The following is a 23,167-nucleotide window of genomic DNA, read 5'->3' as shown; positions in this document are numbered from 1 at the left end:
ATAAACATAGAACATACCAAATGGTGGAAAAAGACTTTTCCTTTTCTTCACAACTGTATAAGTGCTCAGAAGCTGCACTCCAGTTGTCCAGTGGAACAGCAGTTATTAGTGGTGCTGATATTAGGATCAGGTGGTCTCTGTTTTAAGTTGTTTTACTTGGTAGTCAGATCTGTATACAGTATCCCAGAAGAAATAAAAATGGAAACAAAATAATACTGGGCCAAACCATTGGTCCATCTAGCTCTATGGGTGTGCAAACCGGCTTGACGTTGAGACAGTTCGATGTTGAACTGGTTCAGCTTGACAGTTGAGGGTCAAACCAAACCACCCCCTGTTTGGTCCAACCCTGAATGTTCGGGGGGTTTACAGACTTTTTTGGGGGGGGGGGTTAAAAAAAATTTTCAGCCACTCTTCGGCTTCGGTTTTTGGCCTTTGTTTTTTTGCCTTCTCCCCTCAGCACAGTGGCCATTTGGGAGGCTGTACGCCTGTGCAAATGGCCTCTGCATGGCCCGGACCATGCAGAGGCCAATTGCGCAGGTTTGCAGCCAAAATGGCCAGCATGTCAATGGGAGAAGGCTGAAAACCGGCCCAAGAGCCAGCCAAAATGGCCAGAGGGGGGCAAGGAGAGCCAGCAGGGGGAGAGGGAACCCCTGCAGATCCCCCTGCTGCCTCCAGGAACTCCCCTGAGGGGGAGTAAGGTAAAAAAAATTATTTCCAAAAAAAGGTCTGCAACCTCCACCCCTGGACTGAACTGAGCCATGGGGGTTCAAGGAGGTGCCAGACCGAACTGGCCCAGTTGGGTTCAAGTCCGTCCTGGACTCGAACTGAACTGGGCCAGCCAGTTCCATTCACATCTCTATCTAGCTTAGCATCGTTTACACTGAGTGGCAGTGACTCGCCAAGATTTGGAAGGAATCTTCCTAGTCCTGCATGGGGACACCAGGAACTGAAAGTGGAACCTTCTGCATGCAAAGCCAATGCTCTACCACTGAGCTACCACCCCATCCCCATGTTCCGCTGCTATCACTACCTATAGAAATGGCAGTTTTCTAAGGCTCGCTACTCAGGCTAAAGGTGAGGTAGCGCATGAAGAAAGCCCATCCTATCTTTTTTTTTTTATGGTGCTATTTAAACTGTTCCTGCCAGCATGAGTACCCAGAATGTTGGGGGCAATATGCTAAATCATTGTAAACCACTTAGCGAGCTCCGGCTATAGAGCGGTATATAAATGTAAGTGCTATTGCTATTGCTATTCATTGTGATCATAGAGTTGGGTGGAAAGAAGGGACAGGCAGAGCAGAGCTGCTGCAATACTGAGGGCTGACTCTCTGTTGCTTCCACAATACATTGTGGTATAGCTGGAGGACCCAGCTCCCAATTTCAGTATTGGAGATTGCCATAGGGCTGTTCATGTGGGTGCTCAAGCAGCAGAGCTTAGAGCAGGCTCTGGTGATCTGGGAGAAGGCAGGTAGGATCCTGCCTTCCTTCCAACTCCCCTGCTCCCCGCCCCATTTGGTCATGAGAACAAGCTCACTATATGATACATCACTGAAAGAACTTGGAATACATTTGGATGTTACCCAGGAAAAAATTTAATTCTTGTGTCCAGTGTTTTCATTTGCAATAGAGCAAGTGAGAACATGATGGCATAATCATGTACATCCAGATATTAGTCCCCCAACTCAATGCTGTTACTAGGCTTGTGGACCAGTTTGTGTCCAGAGATCCTTTAAAGACACTTGATGAAAGAAATAAAATAGATACTGTAACCCTCATATGAACTTAAAAACAAACAAACCCTAAACAAAATAATCTATATGCACATGGCAGCCTGCCAGAGCTCATAGATGAACCTCCAAGGTAGGATACACAAACAACATTGATTTGGTTTTTATGTTATTTTGTCCCCCTTGCGGGGAGTATAAAGGATTCCTTCCACATGTCTAGAGGAAGGAACAAGCCTTTTGCATACAAGAGCTTTGCTCCAATCGTGAACAATGTTATCCAATGTTTAAAATCTTCAAAATATCACACTTAAAAAAAAACAATCAACCAGTGTATGAATAGCATGGAATTGGGGTGTGGGGACAATGGGTAAATGTCAGGAACTCTGAGGAAGGTGGATGGATGCAGGAACTACATGAGCAGTTGTATTGTCCTTGTGGGGGGAATAAGAGTTATTCCATTTCAAAGGTTTTGAGGGTGCTAGTGTAATCTGATTTCCATAATATATGCATCATCAGTCCTCTGCAGTGTGATGGTCTTAAGAATGACAATGTGCACAATAAAATGCCAATAATGCTACATTTAAAAAACAACAACAACTAGGAGTAATCAATATGCTCCAGTGTCTCTTAGGAAACTGCATTTTTGCTGCAGTTTGGAAGACAACAGAAAGAAGAAAAGGGGTACACAGAGAGAGCTTTTATGTCTTCTAAATAGTAAATGCTCCAGTTTTAAATTACAGCATGTCACTTCAAAAAAGTATTCAACTGCCTTGCAGTTTCGTTCACAGAGCAATAACATCTCAAAAGCTTCAAATACAAACAAGCTGGAATTTATGATTTTCTATTTTACACACGGAAACCATTTGCTAAAGCTGCAGCATGTTTTTGATCTCTCTTGACGTGATAATCTAAAGTTTGTATGAAGGGGAATACTTATAAACATACAAACCACCCCCTGTGCATAATGACATATCTCATAAAACCTATATTTAAAAAGGAATTATATTTTTTTCAAACAAGAAAAAAACACACAAAATATGACTAAAACAAGATGCCTTGGGCATTTCAAAGACAGCTGAGGAAAGTAAAACAAACTCTGTTGTATATTTGTTTGGATGACATATATAATCTCTGAAACAGATTGTATCAAGCTGCTAAAAAAAAGTATGGGACACCTTAAACATTACTCTGACACAGATAGGAACTGTACGTCCACTAAACCAGGCTGAATGCCATATCCCTAGCTTGCTGGAGAATAGTGAGTGGACAGTATTCTCCAATCTGATCCATGAGTTAGGACTATATGAGGATCCCAGTGCACAGAGTTCCATCCATTCATGGAATCCAGTTCAAAATAGGTGATCACAGTCATAAGTTACATGGAAAGTGGCTTGATACTGTGTCAGACAATTGATCCATCGACTTAAGGGGTTCCCAGCCTGTGGTACTGCAGATGTTGCTGAACTACAACTCCCATCACTTCCAGCTACAATTTATTATATCTGGAGTGGGAACCCGTGATCTAGTTCAATATTGTCTACACTGACGGGAAGTGACTCTCCAAGCTTCAGAAAGGCATTTGCCAGCACATGATTGAAAGGGGGATTTTCTGCATGCAAAGCATATGCTCCATCATTAACCTATCACTGAACTACGGTGATGCTCCATCAATCTAGCTCTCTTCAGGGGCTACAGTATGCCACAGACATACTGATCTGAGCCAATATGTTTGTTTCAACAAAGTGTAAATGTCAAGTACAAAATGTGATTTGCTTAAAAGAAGCAGCTATTAGTGTAACCAACAGAGGCAACAACCAACTCTTTCTGAAAATTTTGTTCTGTTTAAAATGTTCAGGTGCAGATACTCTTAAGAGATATTGAATTGAATCCTCATCTGAAGCCTGAGATGTTTGTGACAATTTCTATATATGAGTGGGTGTATAGTGACCCTACCTCCAGAAATATATTATCAAAAAATTTTTGGAAAGCAGTGGTGTACTATAGGGATGTACGCAAATCAATTTTTTAATTTGATTCGTGCCTACCCCCCAAAATCACCCCTGATTTGTTTGGTATCCAAATCTATCCCCTCCGAATCACCCCAGATTCTATTTGTATTTGCTTTGCTTTGATTTGGATTTGGACCAATTTGGACCACTTAACAAGGTCCTAGGGGCACAACATTTGAGTGGTGGGTAGGTCTCATTTCTAGGCAGTGGGAACACTTGGTTGGTTTTTAATGGATTTTTTAGTTTTTAATGATTTTGAACATTTCTGCCATAGAAAACAATGGGGATTCGAATTTGCCATATCCTAACCCTAAAATGGATCCCCAGCTTTCACTTTTTTAAAAAAGGAAAAGAAAAGCTAAGCTCTAGCCCTTGTAGAAGCGGAGTTATGGAGTAAAATGTGCAGTCAGTATTTTTCAAGTGTTTGGATTCTTTGGTGTATAATAACTTTTTCTCATAATGAATCCCTATGAGGATTCATTGCACACCTTCATTTCTTCTGTTCATTTTGACAGTCACTGGACAGTGCGAACTATTAACTGCCATGTGCCAACTAGAGAGACACACACACACACCTGCAAGGCAATGGGGTACTCATTTTAATTTTTAGGAATATTGGAATGTTTAGATTCTTTGGTGTCTAATAACTTTTCCTCATAATGAATCCCTATGAGGATTCATTATATGCCTTCGTTTCTTCTGTTCATTTTGACTATCATTGGACAGTGCCAACTGTCAACTGCCATGTGTAAACTACACCCCGCCAACACACACACACACACACACACACACACACACTGGGGTACTCAGTTTATTTTTAAGGTATTTTTGAAGTGTTTAGATTCTTTGGTGTCTAAAGAATTACACACCTTCATTTCTTCTGTTCATTTTGACCCCACTGCTTTGCAGGTGGGGATGGGGAATTGGTGGCATCCGATGTTCCAACTACCCCCCCAACCCACAAGCCACTCAGTTTATATTTTAGGAATTTTTGAGGTGTTTAGATTCTTTGGTGTGTAATGAATCCTGATAGGGATTCATTCTGAGGAGAGGTTATTAGACATCAAAGAGCTTAAACAATTGAAAAAAAATCTGAGAACATAAACTGAGTAGTATCCCACTGCTTTGTGGGTGGGAATGGGGTATAGTTGGCACTAGGGATGTGCAAGTTGATTTGGATACAAACCAATTTGTACACAAATCTGGCTGATTCGGGTGATTCATAGACAAATCATCCCTGTGGTCTATTGGTTAGAATTGTGCCTGATTCGATTAGAATCTATTCAAGTTTCAGATCCCTCCTATTAATTTCCCCAATTGCCAGCTTTCATTAAAAAAAAAAAAAAAGGCTAAGCTCTAGCCCTTATAGAAGTGGAGTTATGGAGCAAAGTGTGTGGTCACTATTTTTCAAGTGTTTGGATTCTTTGGTGTATAATAACTTTCACTCAATGAATATTTATGAGGATTCATTACACACCTTCATTTCTTCTGCTCATTTTGACTGTCTTTTCGACAGCACCAACTGTCAACTGCCATGTGCTAGCTACATCCCACTCCCACACACAAGGCAGTGGGGTACTACTCAGTTGAAGTTAAGTGCCTAATGGCATTAGGCACCAAATTGCAGAGGAACTGGGCAAAGGGCTGATTTTTGTTGAAGTTGTTGTTTTAGTGTCTCTGGGGCAGATTTGGGGCATAAAGTGGGATATGGGGTGGAAGAGTGGGGTGGGGTGGTAGTGCCTAATGGGTGGAGGCTACCACTCAAATTTCAGGGGGATTGGGCAAAGGGCTGATTTTTGGTGAATTGTTGAAGTTTACGCATCTTTAAGGTTTTCCCCCATAAGGTATACTGAAGGTGTATCACTTCATGTCAGGGGGAAAGGGATGGCCTAGATCGGTGTGGGGTTGGTGGTAGTGCCCAAGGGGGGCAAGGAAGCTTCCAGAATTTTTTCAAAGGATTTGGGCAGAGGGCTGATTTTTGATGATTTGTTGAAGTCTACGCATCTTTAAGGTTTTTCTCCATAAGGAATCATATAGGATTCAGCAGCCCCATAACTGCAATTGGGGGGTGCTGGGGTGGCCCAGAGTGACTGGTGGTGTAGTGAACAGAGGGTGCCAGCCACTCCCGTGGGTTTCTAACCGATGGGGTACAGTGTTCTGTTGTTTCTGAGGTGTTCTGAGTGTGGATTCTCTGATAGCAAATGAGAGTGGATTCATGGTTTGTATTGAAAATCTCATTTGCTACCAGAGAATCTACACTCAGAATGTCAACAATTCACCAAAAATCAGCCCTTTGCCCAATTCCTCTGCAATTTAAATGGTAGCCTCCATCCATTAGGCACTACCAATCCACCCCACTCTTTTGGCCCTGGGACCCATTTTTTGATCCAAATCAATTTGGATTCGGATTCGGATTAATTCAGATCCAAATAGAATCTGGGGTGATTCGGATGTGTCAGATTCAGACCCCCAAACAAATCATGAGTGTTTCAATTTGGATCCAAATTGAAACACGAAAAATCCGAATTGCACACCCCTAGTTGGCACATGGCAGTTGACAGTTGGCACTGTCACAAAGGCAGTCAAAATGAATAGAAGAAATGAAGGTGTGTAATGAATCCTCAGAGGGATTCATTAAGAGAAAGTTATTATACACAAAAGAATCCAAACGCTTGAAAAATAGTGACCACACATTTTGCTCCATAACTCCATTTCTACAAAGGCTAACGCTTAGCTTTTTTTTTTTTTTTTTAAAGAGAGAGCTGGGAATCTGGCAGAATTAATAGAAAGGATCCAAAACTCGAATCGATTTGAATCGAATCAGGTGTGATTTGATTTGTATCCGAATCTAGCCAATGGACCACAGGGGTGATTTGTTTTGTCTCCAAATCACCCAAATCAGCTAGATTTATGTACAAATTGATTTGTACCCAAATCCATCTGCACATCCCTAGTGTACTACAAGATCGTCAGTTTTAGAAAGAGGTATGGCATGAAGGGATTTTTGCATTTGAGTACAAAATACACAAATACTGGAATCTCATGAGTTGGGAAAGGCTGCAGATTTTAATAAATTATTTAAGGGTGCAACATTTTCTCCAACAATATGTCATTATGCTGCTGGCTGACCATCCCTTTATTAGGTAGAGAGAGAGAGAGAGAGAGAGAGAGAGAGAGAGAGAGAGAGAGAGAGAATAGCAGTTAGGCTGCTAAGAGCTGGCTTTAGGCACCATGGGGGTGAATGACCTCTCTCTGAAGACCTGATGTGTGGTCACCAACCTGCTGCTTCTTTCCTTCCAATTATGCGCTTTCTGTATATTTGTAAACAAAAAATGAATGCTTCTAGGCACAAGGAAAAATAGTGATCAGCAGAAATAAGACACAAGTGGCTGCAATTTCAAGCCATTTGCTGCCCATCCATGTAGTTATGTAGCTTTCAGCCAAAATCAAAGACTGATTATTAATCCTGCAATTACCCCAATTTATCAGTCTTATCCACACATGCTAGCTATAGCTTATTGTTTTCGTAGGTTGGGACCAAAGGGAAATTTAATTAGAAATCTATCTCTCTAATGAGTACCAGTAACTCCAAGGATTAAGGAATTAATCCTAACTAGCTTAACCTGTGCAGAGCATCTGTGTGCTACTACTTGATTGCTCCCCTCACCCCCTGCCATATTCCCCCTCACAGGAGCAGCAGGAGTTGACTGGGCCCTTTCTCACTGCTGCCACTGCCATGGCCGCTTGTTCCCCTCAGGCTGCTGACAGGCCCAGGCCGAGGCCCATCCCTTGCCTGCCTGCCTCCCTCCCTCCGCCAATGGCCTTGGTAGCCCCAAACAGCAGCAGTGGTTGACTTGGCCCTTCCTTGCTGCCACTGCCACCATAGCCGCTCATTCCCCTCAGGCCGCGGACAGGCTCAGGCCCGTCCCTTGCCCCCTCCCCCTTCCTTTCTCCTGAAGGGGCTCTTTCCTCCCTCATGACCCCTCTCTTTGCAGACCCCTGCCCACTATCCTTTTATATATATAGATTCCTCTCCTCTACAATCAAGAACACTGTCCGACCAGTAACAGTAACAGCAATCCAACTGACCTTAACCATCATGGGCTCCTCCTACCTATCTGCATATGGAATCCCCACTGCCCAATCACCACGGTGCTTCTGCTCATGAACTCGCATGAGGGCTGCCACGCAAGGGATTAGCCATGGGTATGCCTTAGAGAGAATTATATAGAGAGACTAGTGGGCTTGGGCGCAAAGCATCTGCACCTCTAGTTGGGCCCTGCCATCCATCGCCACGCCACGCCGGCATTTCTGGCTTTCTGGCTGGCCGGCTGGCCGCTCCTCCCCACCACACACCATCACCCCGGGCCAGGCTGGCCCACCGCCACTTCCTCCATGCGGCTGGGCCAGGGCCCACCGCTGCCATCTCACCCCAGCAGGCCAGGGTTAGGCCGTTCTGCCATCGTCTCCCACCTCCTCCTCCCGGCCGGCAGGGCTTTGCCTGCCATCCGCCCAACATCTGCCCACCTCCTTGCCACTGCCATTATTTCTCCCTGCTGCCGCTTCCTGCCTCCTCCTCCCAGCCAGCGGGGCTTCACCCACCATCCGCTCACCTCTTCCAACTGGCAGGGCTTTGCCCTCCAGCCCTCTGCCTCCTGGCCACCCCCATTACTTCTCTCCACTTCAATGCTGGAACTTTCTTGTGCTCTAGAGCATCTGTGCACTAGTACTTGATTGCTCCCCTCACCCTCTGCCACAGCCCCCTCAGAGATCTCCCCACCTTCACCTGAGCTGCACTCCTGCTCCTGCTCCTCCATCCCATTGCTTCCATCTCTCTCACCCCTCTTGATCACTCCTCCATCCCTTTACTCCACCCCCCTCACGCCTCTTGGTCATGGCTGCAGTGTTCCTGCCACCTATTGGCCAAGCTGCAGCCCCCTATCCCCAGAGACCTCCCCACTCTCACCCGAGCCCCGCTCCTGCTCTTCCCCACAGGAGCAGCAGCAGTGGTTGACCGGGCCTTTCCTCGCTGCTTACACAACCATGGCCACTCATTTCCCTCAGGCTGCTGACAGGCTTGGGCCCATCCATTGCCCTTCCTTGTGTCTCCCTTACCCATCCCTTCTTTTTTTCTCTTTCTCTCTCCTCCACTCACTCTTCACCAGTTTCTCCCCCCTCCCTTCATGTTTGCTCGCTCTGTCCCTCCCTTAGTTAACCAATCTTGTTCATCTTGTTTCCTCATCTAATTCACACAATGGCAGCCTCCTTCTCCTGAAGGGGCTCTTTCCTCCCTCATGACCCCCTTTTATATATAGATAGATTCCTCTCCTCTACAATCAAGAACATCTTCCGACCAGTTACAGTTGCACTCCAACTGACCTTAACCATCACAGGCTCCTACTCCTTATCTGCATATGGAATCCCCACTACCCAATCACCACAGTGCCACAGGCTCCTCCTCCCTATCTGCATATGGAATCCCCACTGCCCAATCACCATGGTGCTTCTGCTCTCACAGGCTCCTTCTCCCTGTCTGCATATGGAATCTCCACTGCCCAATCAGGTGCTTCTGCATGCGAACTCTGTCAGCCAATCGCCTCCTTTCTGTTATGTCCCCACGAATCCCATCTTGGATAATTAATTATATAGATGCTTAATAACATTAAGTTATTTTGCAGTTGTAGAAGGGGATATATTGACCCTTAAGGTAACCTTATTGACTGACACAATGCACAGCCTACTGCCTCCGTAATGATCAACTGCAGGGCTCTTGTGCAGGGCTCTTGTGGAGCCAACATGGTATAGTGGTTAGAGTGCTGGACTAGGACTGGGGAGACCCGAGTTCAAATCGCTATTCAGCCATGAGACTTGCTGGGTGACTCTGGGCCAGTCACTTCTCTCTCAGCCTAACCTACTTCACAGGGTTGTTGTGAAAAAGAAACTCAAGTATGTAGTACACTGCTCTGGGCTCCTTGGAGGAAGAGCGGGATAGAAATGTAGTAGTAGTAGTAGAAGTAGAAGTAGTAGTAGTAATAATAATGATGATGATGATGATGATGATGATGATGATGATGATGATGGTAGTGCCCCCAGTGAGGCACTACCTTGGTGTGGTTGTGGGGCTTGCGTGCTCTGAGGAAGGTGAAAGCTATACCAGAGGTCCAACCATACTGGACAGGTCTCACCAGAGGAGCCAGACGAAGAGTCCCTCTCCCATCAACAATATGGTGAGATGTAATTTTAATAAATCTATACCGGATCGGTCGTCGCGTGGGTCAACAAGGACTGCGCCAGGTGCTGGAGTCCCTGGACATCTGGTGGCAAGTGGGTAGCAGGACTCAGGATCTTCAGTTGAGCAATCAGGGCTGGGAGCTGCAAGGTTACTGGAAGAAACATCGCTTAACCAGAAAAAATATACGAAAAATGCCAACAAGGAAATAATGATCTGCTATTACAAGTCTAGTCCAACTAGAAGATGTTATTTAAAAAGAATGTACTGAATTTGGAAAGAGAAGCATCGAGATACAGAAATAACAACACAAAGGCTAGCAGACCAGAGAAGATTCATAATAAGAAATAAAGTATTCACAGGAGTTGAGCTGGAAGAACTGCAAAGAGCAACACAGGCTCAAGATATGGAAGAATTAAAATCAACTGAAGAAGTTGCTCAGGCGCAGGTGGAGGAGGTGTTGGAAATAGAGGATGCCACCGTTGCTGAACTGTTTCAAAATCAAAACCAGGCAACCGCACCCCCCTTTGCCTTCACCTCAAAAACCCGAATGCCGTTTAACAGAAAAGCAACAAGAACTAAAGCACATGAACCAAACAACTACCGGGGTTCGACATCCAGCTCTAAAAACAGTTGCCAAAAAACAACTTGCTCAGGCATTAAAAGATGTCAATGCTGCACTTGCAGAAATAACAACCAAGAATTTGCAAGAAACAAACCAACTAATGTACAGTGCAGCAACAATAACAACACAAGAGCTCAGATATAAGATCAGTGGACCTGTAAAAAAAGAAAGCAGTACATCACCTAAATGGAAGATTAGATTAGAAAATAAAATTGCCAGGCTTAGATCAGATGCTAGTAAATTGAAAGATATGAAAGACAAGAAGCTGAAGAATGAAAACACCAAACAGTATCTGATCCAAAAATACCACCTAGATTCAAGGAAAATTAGAGAAGTCCTGGAAATAATAAAGCAGCAAATAACAGCAGTGTCAAAGAAGATTAGCAGATACGAAGCCAGAATTACACCACACAGGCAGAATCTCCAATTCCAGTCGAATCAGAGACGTTTCTACCAAAGCATAGAAGGAGAAACTGCAAGAAACCTAGAAACACCAAATAAAGAAGAAACAGTGCAATTCTGGGGGAAATTATGGGACAATTCAATAGATTATAATAAAAAAGCAGGCTGGATGAAAGAGGTAAAAAAATGTAACCAACAAATGCAAGATCTAATAATAACACCAGAATTAATAAGTGAAAGAGCAAAGATAATTAAAAATTGGACTGCTGCAGGCGACAATGAACTGCATGGCTTTTGGCTTAAACACCTGTCAAGCCTTCATAAACAACTATCAAAAAAGTTCAATCACATTTGGCAAGGAGGTGATATTCAACAATGGCTAACAATTGGGAAAACTCATCTCATAATGAAAGACCCAGCAAAAGGAGCAGTTCCAAGTAATTATAGCCCGATAACCTGCCTGCAAACCATGTTCAACTGGAATAATAGCAGATGAAGTGATGCAACACTTATTAATTAACAAACAGCTTCCAGTTGAACAGAAAGGAAATTGCCCGAACACCAGAGGCACAAAAGACCAGCTGCTGATTGACAAAATTATTTTAGAAAATTGCAAGAGAAGAAAAACAAATCTAAGTGTTGCATGGATTGACTACAAGAAAGCCTTCGATTCATTGCCTCACACATAGATACTAAAATGTTTAGAAACAACTGGTGTCAGCAAAAACATTCAACTATTTTTTTAAAAAAGCAATGAGCATGTGGAGTACACAGTTAACAATCAATGGTGGGACACTTGGACAGGTTAGCATTAGAACAGGCATTTTCCAAGGGGACTCACTATCCCCTCTGTTGTTTGTAATTGCCACGACCCCACTTTCACAAATACTAAACAAAACAGGCCTCAGATACCATACATCTAAAACATCAAGTAAAATAAACCATCTGCTCTACATGGACGATCTGAAGTTGTATGGAAAGTCCCAGTCAGAAATGGAATCACTGCTAAACAGTGTCCATATATTCAGCAGCGATATTGCAATCGAGTTTGGACTAGACAAGTGTGCTGCATTAATAATGAACAGAGGGAAAATAAGAAAAACAGAAGGAATAGAACTGCCCAATGGAAGCAACATCAAGAACCTGGAAGAGAAAGAACATTACAAATACTTGGACATTCTCCAGGATGATAACATTGCACACCCTGAAGTTAAAAGAAAAATGGAAAGTGAATACATCAGGAGAGTTAGAAAAATCTTCAAGTCCAAACTCAATGGCGGGAACACCATACAAGCCATAAACACCTGGGCTATACCTGTTATCAGATACACTGCAGGAATAATAGACTGGACCCAGGCAGAGCTAGAGACGCTAGATCGTAAGACCAGGAAAATCATGACCATCAATCATGCTCTGCACCCCCGCAGCAATGTAGATAGGCTATACCTCCCTTGCAGCTCAGGTGGAAGAGGAATGCTGCAAGTCCATCAAACGGTAGAGGAAGAGAAAAGAGGCCTTGAAGAATGTATAAAGGACAGTGAAGAAGATGCACTTCAAATGCTCAATAACGAGAAACTATTCAACACCAATGAAACAAAGCAGGCGTACAAGAAAGAACAAGTCAAGAACCAAGCAGAAAAATGGAAAAAGAAGCCACTGCATGGTCAATATTTCAACAATATAAGTGGAAAATCAGACATCACCAAGACCTGGCTTAAGAATGGCAACCTGAAGAGGGTTTAATAGTGGCTGCACAAGAACAGGCACTAAGAACAAATGCAATAAGAGCCAAAGTCGAAAAGTCAACAACAAACAGCAAGTGCTGCCTTTGTAGATGAAACTGTGGACCACCTAATCAGCTGTTGTAAAAAGATCGCACAGACTGACTACAAACAAAGGCATGACAAGGTAGCAGGGATGATACACTGGAACATCTGCAAAAAATACAAGCGACCTGTAGCCAAAAATTGGTGGGACCATAAAATTGAAAAAGTTGTAGAAAATGAAGATGTAAAAATATTATGGGACTTCTGACTACAAACAGACAAACATCTGCCACACAATACACCAGATATAACTGTAGTTGAGAAGAACGAAAAACAAGTTAAAATATTCAACATAGCAATACCAAGGGATAGCAGAACAGAAGAAAAGGAAATACAAAAAATCACCAAATACAAAGATCTACAAATTGAAATTGAAAAGCTGTGGCAGAAAAATACCAAAATAATCCCAGTGGTAATTGATGCCCTGGGTGGTGTTCCAAAAGACCTTGAAGAGCACCTCAACACCATAGGGGCCACAGAAATCACCATCAGCCAGTTACAAAAAGCAACTTTACTGGAAGCAGCCTATATTTTGCGACGATATCTATAACAACAGCAACAACATTGACAATAAAATTCAGCCACCTCAGGTCCTTGGGAAGGACTCGATGTCTGGATAAAACAAACCAGTCAATAACACCTGTTTGACTGTGTAAATAAATAAATTAATAAATAATTATAATCTGCTACAATATCTATAATAACAGCAACAACACTGAGAGAACAACAGGAGAGCCAGCGTGGTGTAGTGGTTAAAGTGCTGGACTAGGACCGGGGAGACCCGAATTCAAATCCCCATGCAGCCATGATACTAGCTGGGTGACTCTGGGCCAGTCACTTCTCTCTCAGCCTTACCTACTTCACAGGGTTGTTGTGAGGAGAAACTCAAGTATGTAGTACACCACTCTGGGCTCCTTGGAGGTAGAGCGGGATATAAATGTAATAAATAAATAAATAAACAAACAAACATTGATAATAAAATTCCGCCATCCCAGGTCCTTGTGAAGGACTCGATGTCTGGATAAAACAAACCAGTCAATAACACCTGTCTGACTGTGCAAATAAATAAATAAATAAATAATAAAGGAAGCTCCCTGAGGCAGTGATTGTGGAAGCTGCATTTCCACAGGTTTCTCCATTGTCCTGCATATGGAAACCTGGGGAATTGTCCTGCATGTGGAAACCAGCCTCTGCAATCACTACCTCAGGGCAGTGTTGGAGCTTCCTTTGAAGACTGCAAGAGGCCCACAGCAGATCATTACACAGGTGGTAGGTTGTGCATGATGAATTGCATCTCCTCTTTGACACTGGATAAGATGTCACTGGCCGTATAGAGAATCGAGCCACTCCCAACATTAAAAAAAAGTGAGGTGCATGCGAGTCTGGATGGTGCAATTAATAAGACTTTCTCCTGGATCCTAACCACAAAGACATACAATTGGAACCAAAAGAAATGATTCACATATCAAACAGGTTTTGAGAAAGTAATCTGAGTATGAAGACTAAACGGAACCAGATAAACAAAACAATTAGGCTTTTGTGAGGAATAAAATTCTTCAATTTCAACCCCCACCCCCCGACCTGTAAAAACATTTTTTACAAAGGTGCTTTATTACCTGATTTATCTACTCACACCGTGGCTTTCCCCACATTTGTATCCAAACAAGAACCATCTGTAGAAAAACAAATCCCAACTTGTTTGTGTGATTGCTTCACTGTTGGTGTTTAGATTTCTCTCAAGCAGATGTATGTTTCTCATTTGGGAGGGCAGACATCTGTTGTACAGAATTCTCTCCAGAAATCCTAAATTTTCCAGAAGGAGCTTATTAAATTACATGCAGAAGAAAGACTTTGTCCCAGCACTAGTTATGTTTGCAAGAAGCACAAACAGAGCAACAAAAGAAAAAAGAAAGAAATTAGAGATGTGGAAGAATATGTTTACTAAGCAAATCTATACATTTGTAAAAGAATAGTGAGAGATGGAGTTGGTAAAAGGGAAGGGAAACAGAGCTACGACCTTCTGTGGTTCTGTGCCTTGTGCAGAAATGGACATGAAATCTTGTCAAGTTTAACAGGGATGAAAGTAAATATGTTGTAAAGAAATTCTTGTATGAGATTTAATAAAGTCTGAATTCCTTTGTATAGATTCCATAACCCATCACAAAGAATTATATAGGGATGATTTATGATATTTTATCTTTATTATTATATCACATTGGTTGATTAAATATTTAATGGAGAGTTTATTTTCTGTTAAATTTTACAGAGCCTTTCCAATACATGAAGCATATACATTCTGAATGTTACTTGGTGCAGGTTTTAAAAATGATATGATCCATTTCTTCCCATTTTGTCAGTAAGAACTCTAATGACTAACTATTGTTAATATGTGTGTATAGATTTCTGTGTGTTACTCTCACACACTGCAGGCTTCAAATTACTACCATTGTTGCTAAAAACTGAATACACTACAAGTGCTAATAATATACCACTAGATTAAAACTTATCAGGCTTAAAAGACTGCATCTTAAGTCCTAAGTAGCACATTATGAAGTCACATGTCAGATAAATTTCTTTACCTGAACTCAGTGTGGAATGGCATTAACTCCTATTCTACAAATTTTAAAGACATGTTAACTTGCAAAAGAATACGTTGGAATCAATCTTGAAAAAGGCAGGCAGGCAGGCAAAGGAAATAAACAGGAGAGCAAAGCAACCCAAAGAATACAAACTGCACCATCTCTGTTATAAGGCCCATAATATGCATTCGGCTCTATAGCAGTGCTGCAACACTCAAATATTACAGTGGGCCGGACCCAACCCTAATTATTACATTAAAATTAAATATTAAAAATATTATTGAAAGTGAGGGGCAGGGGGTTAGAGTTAGGAGGAAGGATGAAGGGACAGAAGGAAGGTATTGGATATCTTCCTTATTTCCCTTCATCTTTCCCCCTCTCTTCCCCACCCCCCACTTTCATTTTTAAGCTTCACTTTTCATTTCAGCCTACTGCACTAAGTCACTGCTGCTCATCAGCAGGATTGGCCAAGAGTTCTTCATGGTCCCTGCTCTTGCCCCAGGGTAGTCCTACCTGCATCTGGCCCCTAGGCCTTATGTTGTACAGGTTTGCTATATACATGAAGATCAAAGACATGGAATGACAAGAAGAGTTGAGAACAGAGATAATAAGTCTAGGAAGAATAACAGGAGACCAATGGACAAAACAGTACAATCAGTGAATATTACCAAGTTGAGTGCTCTCAAAATGTAATTGAAACTTAGGGAGGGATTTCAACTTTTGCCAGCCTTGTCATTAGCTTCCATTTCCCTTCCTTTTATCCCTTTTGCCCATGAACTGTAAATATGGAAAAGGCTTATCTCTCAGCCTAATCTTCCTCACAGGAGTGTTGTGAAACATAACCATGTACACTGCTCTGGCTTCTTAGAGAAAGAATGCTATATAAGTGTGGCAAATAAATAAAAGTCCTTGAGAAGGTCTACCATTAGCAGTTGTGCAACACTACAGAGCATCACAACTCCATGCAGCTCTGCAAACATCTTAAGTGTGTGCAACTTCTTTCATTGCACTAGCACAACAGTAGTCTGGATGCTAGCCTTGTTGCACAAATGTGATGCTTGTGCAAGTATCATGCATGCAAGAGAGTGCACAACTTCAGGCATCCCCACTACTTTACATAGCTCCATAATCTTCTTGTGCTTGTGCAGTTATGTTGTGCTAATGCACTCTTAATCTGATGCTGGCCAGTGTATTTCCGCCAACTATAAAGGCTTGCAACTCATAAATCTGAATGGCAGATTTTGTATACAAATCTAGAAACATATGCAATATACTGTACATATAGAGGCCATTCACATGACCTTGTGGGTGGGGCGGTGGGAAGGCAGGAAGGGAAGGCTGGATGAACTCACCTTCCTCCCAGAAGAGCACTTGACTCTTGCTCAGAGTGTGGATCACGATCCCAGATGATTGCAATATGGAGCTCTGAAGCCTGGGATGATGTGTCCCAGCCTCCAGAGATCCCACAATGCATTGAGTGACATGTGTGATGCAGTGGGGAATTCCCCCAGGAGACAGGCACTCTAGGCACTAATCTCTGTGGCTAATGGGACTGAACATAGCCCTAGTGATCACACGATCCCGGAGCCTGGGCTAAGGGCTCACTTGAGCTCTCAACCCTGGCTAAGAGCAGGGTTTGAAAGTGGGGATAGGCGATGCTGCCCTGCTGGGATGCGGCTTGATCCCGGCAATTCTCATGTGTGGCCTAACCCAGGCTGGTCTTTCTCCACAGCATCCTTCAACAGCACTGGCTGTTTCTGGTGTCTATTTTATGTTTCTTTTTTAGATTATGAGCCCTCTGGGGGCAGGGATCCACTTTACTTACTTACTTACCTATATATCTATGTAACCCATTTGGGGAACATTTGTTGAAAAGGGGTATATAAATATTTGTGGTAATATTTGTCGTATAGGATGCACATGAGAATAGCCTCAATTTTTATTCTGTGTAGCATGCACAAAAGTTGGTGCATCGTCTTGCTGATATTTGTTTTCACCATTGGAAAATTAAGCTGGATAGAATCAGACATAAGCTGGATCAAAGATTTTTGTCTTCACCTGCAGAATGGCAATATCCACAACAGAAATCAGCCTGGCAGATTACTGCCTTGCTCTAACCTAATCTAAAGGTCACTAGCAATCAATAAACTTATATACAAATGTCATGCAGCACAATGAACTAGGCATTACATTGGCTTCCTGTGCCCATGGACACCAAAAATAGTAAGTCCAGTTTAAGCCACTGAACTGAGCAATTCTGCTCAGGTTTTAAATGGAAAAAACCAGGATAGAAATGAAAAGTGACAGGGTGGGAAATGTACTTGTTCTGGAAAACAACAACCTCACCCTAGTCTTTTTTACATGAAGAACAATTTTGTTTATCCTATTGGTTACACAAAAGTGTTAGATGTTACCTAATCAGACTTACAATCGTTTAACATAAGCTTTTATTTATTTATTTATTTAACATATTTGTATGCTGCCCAAAATGCAAATCTCTGGGTGATTTACAACAAAACAATAAAAACAAGTAAAAAGGTTAAAACATTACAACAATTTAAAATGTTAGAACTATTAAAAACCATCAAACTATTAAAACAGTATCTAATTAAAAGCCTGGGTGAACAATTGTGTCTTGACTGCCTTTAAAAAAGTTGTAAGAGATGACAAGGCTCTTATTTCAGCAGGGGACATGTTCCAAACATGTTCCTCAGAGCAGCAATGGAGAAAGCCCGTCTCTGAGTAACCGCCAGACAAGCTGGTGGCAACCGCAGATAAACCTCTCCTGTTGATCTCAATAGGTGGTGGGGCTCATAGCGAAGAAGATGTTCTCGTAAATACCCAGGGCCTAAGCTGTTTAGGGCTTTATAGATTGTAACCAAGACCTTCTATTTTGCCTGGAAACTTATCGGCAGCCAGTGTCTCTCTGAGATGACCCAGAGACCAACCTGGCTGCCGCATTCAGGACCAACTGCAGTTACCGGATTACGTACAAAGGCAGCCTCACATAGAGTGCATTGCAGTAATCCAGCCTAGAGATTAACAGCATATGTACCACCATTTTGAGGTCGTTCATCTCAAGAAATTGATGTAGCTGGCATATCAGCCGAAGCTGATAAAAGGTACTTCTGGCCACTGCCTCACCCTGGGACACCAGGGAGAGGTTTGGATCCAGAAGCACCCCAGAATGCATACCCGTTCCTTCTGGGGAAGTATGACCCCATCCACAACAGGCAGATAAAAACCGTCTCCTAAGTTCCGACCCTCTGTTATGTGGATTCAGCCTGCAGATAACTGGAGGCTGAATCCAGTTATCCCTCATCCAGGTTTGTTATTCCTCATCCAGCCCATTACTGCCTCCAGACAGGCATTTTGGGTGGTTATGCCTTCTCCTGATGGTGTTGACATGGAGAAATAGATTCAGGTGTCATCAGCATACTGATAACTCCCTGCACCAAATCCCCCGATGATCTCTCCCAGCGGTTTCATGTAGATGTTAAACAGCATCAGAGACAATATGGAGCATGCTGCTAACACCCTACACCAAATCTCCTGATGATCTCTCCTAGAAGTTTCATATAGACATTAAACAATATCTGAGACAATACAAAGCCCCGAGGGACACCATACTGAAGTTCAGATTTTGAAGAATGACAGTCCCCAAGGGGCACCATCTGGAATTTGCCTGACAGGTAGGAGTAGAACCATTGCAACACAATGCCTCCTACCTCCAACCCCCTCAGATGCTCCAGAAGGATATCATGATATCCTTATAGAGACATCCTTATAAAGATAATGATGAAGATATCATTTGAGATTGATTGAACCCAAATCTATATAATCAAAATCTATTCCGATGAGAGAGAGAGAGAGAGAGAGAGAGAGAGAGAGAGAGAGAGAGAGAGAGAGAGATTCACATGTAATATAGGCTATATATATATGTCTTATATTCCAATTTGTAAATCAGCACTATCTTTATGTAGTTTTTGAAAGCACATCAGCAAGAGTTTCAAAAATACACTCAGAAGTTATTAAAAGGTAAAAAGGCAGTGAATAAAATGGACAGGAGCTCCAGCCTTGGCTTGTCTCAGGTGAAAACATAGCTTCATTTTGCAGGTTTCCATGTTATTCTTCACAGAATCTGTTAGAACCCCTGGTACTTCACTCTGTTCTCTTAGGACGGGTTCCACTGTTAGCTGTCTCCAAATCATCCAGTTGTTTCTGTTATTTCCCTACAGCAATGACAATGTAAACCCAAAGGCTTGAGAAGGTAAAAACAACTGACATTTTTATAACTTCTCTCATACTTTCTCTCTCTTGGTATAAATAAAACTTGTTAGAACTTGTACACCACATTTCATCTGAGAAAAGGGACACTGCATTCAACTTGGAGTTAGTACCATGCAGCTATCAATTAGAGCCTGAGAGGAACGTGAAGACTCAGCTACAGGGTTCAGGAAACGTTCAGCAAAGTGCCTTCCACTCCAAATAGGTTATAGTCTCATGATGGTCTCAGGAATCAATTTGGGCTACCATTCGGAGGCCTTTGGCCTTCAGCAGTTGCCCAGTCATGCTAACACAGTCTGACTGTAAGCCTCAGCTTACTATGCCTTATTATACCATACCTTACTATGCTTATCATGTTTGGTATCCCATCACCAGACATATCAATTTTTGATGCATAAAAATAATGCAAGGGAAGCTAGGAAGAAGGGTTAGTAAAATAGGGCTGTGCATCATGTCAGACCCAGAAGAACTGTTGGGCCCAACATACCGTTTGCCAGACATTTTTGGAGGGAGTTCCACAATGATATCAGGGCGGCCCTGACAGTCAGAACTATTAGGTGACCCCCTGCTGTCATTATGTAACTTGGAACTGTGAGACCCTGTCCCCACTAGCTGCCCTTCCTCTTCGTTGTCCTCCTCACCTTCCTTTACCTGTGGTCAGGTAAGCACTGGAGACATGCTGTATCTTTTCACCTTTGCTCTGGAGTAAGCACTCAAGCACCCGACTTGCCTGCTGTGCTTCAATATCATATCTCCTGCTAACTAAGCAATTACACCAAGCAAAGAGGCAACTTTTAAAGTAGTGACTCTCATATTTAGCATGGGGAGAGTAATTATCCCTATCCAACCACCACAGCACAGTCTTTCTCCAGTTACCATTGCTGGTGTCTACCTTGTTTGTCTGTTTAGACTGTGAGGTCTTTTGGGACACTGAAACATCTTTTCCTTATTTCTTCTATGTTAATTTTTGTTGTTGTTGTTGTTGTTGAAAAGTGATATATAAATATTTGTATTAATAAATAAATTATTTAATATAATGCCCAGTCCACAGACTCAGGGCAGTGCACACAACAAGAACAGCACCCAAGATTTAAAAACAAACAAAAGCACTTGAATTAAAGGGGAAACGCCCGGCGGAAAAAGAAATGTCTTCAATAAGGATTTCAAGACTGAAAGGCAGATTGAATCTGGTGGGGAAGAGAGTTCCAGAAATGGGGGGTGGGGGACAGAGAAAGCCCTTCCATGGGCCCTAGTGCTATGGACCTCTCTAAGACCAGGGACCAGAAGAAGGGCAACCTGAGAAGATCTCACATGGCGGGGCAGGACTGGCTGGGAGCAAGGGTCCTGAAGGTAAACAGGCGCTAAGCCCTGAAGGGTTTTAAAGGTAAGAACCAGCACTTTGAATCGGAGCTGGTCTTGTGGTAGCAAGCATGACCTGTCCCCATAGCTAAGCAGGGTCTGCCCTGGTTGCATATGAAAGGGAGACTTGATGTGTGAGCACTGCAAGATATACCCCTCAGGGGATGAAGCTGCTCTGGGAAGAGCAGAAGGTTCCATGTCCCCTCCCTGGCTTCTCCAAGATAGGGCTGAGAGAGATTCCTGCCTGCAACCTTGGAGAAGCCGCTGCCAGTCTGTGAAGACAATACTGAGCTAGATAGACCAATGGTCTGACTCAGTATATGGCAGTTTCCTATGTTCTTATGTACCCGGAAGCAAATAGGTAACCAGGGCAGCAACCACAAGAGAGGTGTCATACTATCATACCTTCTGGCGTCCATAAGCAGGTGGGCTGCCTCATTCTCGACCAATGGAGGCTTCTGGGTCATCTTCAAAGGCAACCCCAGGTTAAGCGCATTACTGTAATCCAAACAGGAGATGACAAGGGCATGAGTCATCATTGGCAGGGCCTGCCCATCGAGATAGGGCCGCAACTGGCAGACCAGCTGAAGCTGGGCAAAGGCACCTCTGGCCATAGCCTCCACCTGCTGCTCAAGCAGGAGCTGTGAATCCAAGAGGACCCCCCAATTCACAGACCACCTCCTTCAGGGGCAGCACAACCCCATCCAGAGAAAGACTCAAATTCATCAATTGCCCAGGTCGAGAAGTAAGCAAAAGCAATTCAGTCTTGGTGGGATTAAGTCTGAGCTGCGATTAAGCTTTGGCCCATCCAGACCCTAACAGCCTCCAGACACTGGGCAAGCACAGAAACAGCACCTTCCGGGTTGGCAATATACAACTGGGTATGATCAGCATATTGATGGAATCTCACCCCAAACCTGTGGATGACCTGTCCCAGCAGTTTCATGTAGATGTTTAAAAGAATGGGTGCAAGAACCGAGCCCTTAGGGACCCCAAAAATGAGTGGCCACAGGGCAGAGCACTCACCACCAACAATATACACAGACTGAAAGTGCCCACTAAGGAAGGAATGGAACCACTGCAGAACAGTGCCCTCAATACCCAACCTGTGCAGGTGCTCCAGAACGATACCATGGTCAATGGTACTGAAAGCCACTGAGAGATCTAAAAGGACCAAGAGAGGGGCACTTTAATTTGCTTTCTAGGTCTCTGAGTGGATCAAGTGCTTCTGGGAAATTGAATTTTTGTTTCTTTAACCAGTACCTCTGTCAAATTGTAAGAATCTGAAATTTTGTGCCATGTTCAGCCTAGTAAAACCACTGTGTTAGAGACAAAGTTGTGCAGTGAACAGAGTGCTGGACTTGGACTGTGGAGACTTGAGTTCAAATATCAGCTTAGCTATGATGAAGCAGTCTGAATTACTTTGGGTCATATGGCGGCTGTGAGGATAAAATGGAGGAAAAACTATGTACACCAAGGGCTTTTAAAAAAAGAGTGTACAATTTATTGAGCAGAGAAAACCATGACAACTCTTATAGAACCTGTTGTAGAACCTATTATACTGTACAAATTCTTCTGCAAGTGTTTCCAGAACAGCACTAGCAGTTATTTTTATTTGGCTGTTTTTCTTGGATCCAATCTACAATAAATAAGGACACACAAAATAAAACAGTGGGGGGTAACCTTTCTAACTCCCACAATATTAAGATAAAAATTCATCTTTGTGTCAAACTAATGTACATGTGGCTATAACTAAAACCTATAATGGAGAAGAATCCAGATCAAAAGAATTGATAATCAGCAGAAAGGGGGGGTGGAATCATTCATCTGAGGAAAACTAAGATGAGAAAAGCTCAGAAAAAGCTAAGTGAAATCAAAAGAAGTAAGTTTTGATAATACTATTGATTTAAATGGAATTAAGCATGCCTAACACTGCCCCAGTTTGCAGCTATAGGACTGACAAGGTTAGAACAATTTAGGACTTATTTTTGAGACATCCAAAAATTATATGAATGGAGGATCAAGGTTCACTCAGGGTGCTGATGAGCAAAAGAGAACATCAAATGTAGGCCATCAAGGAAGACTTGTAGAAAAATGGATGAAAACGCTTACTTGCTTCACCTG

This window comes from Hemicordylus capensis, chromosome 4 (assembly GCF_027244095.1).
Source record: "Hemicordylus capensis ecotype Gifberg chromosome 4, rHemCap1.1.pri, whole genome shotgun sequence".
Classification (NCBI taxonomy): Eukaryota; Metazoa; Chordata; class Lepidosauria; order Squamata; family Cordylidae; genus Hemicordylus; species Hemicordylus capensis.
This window is presented reverse-complemented; position numbering follows the sequence as displayed.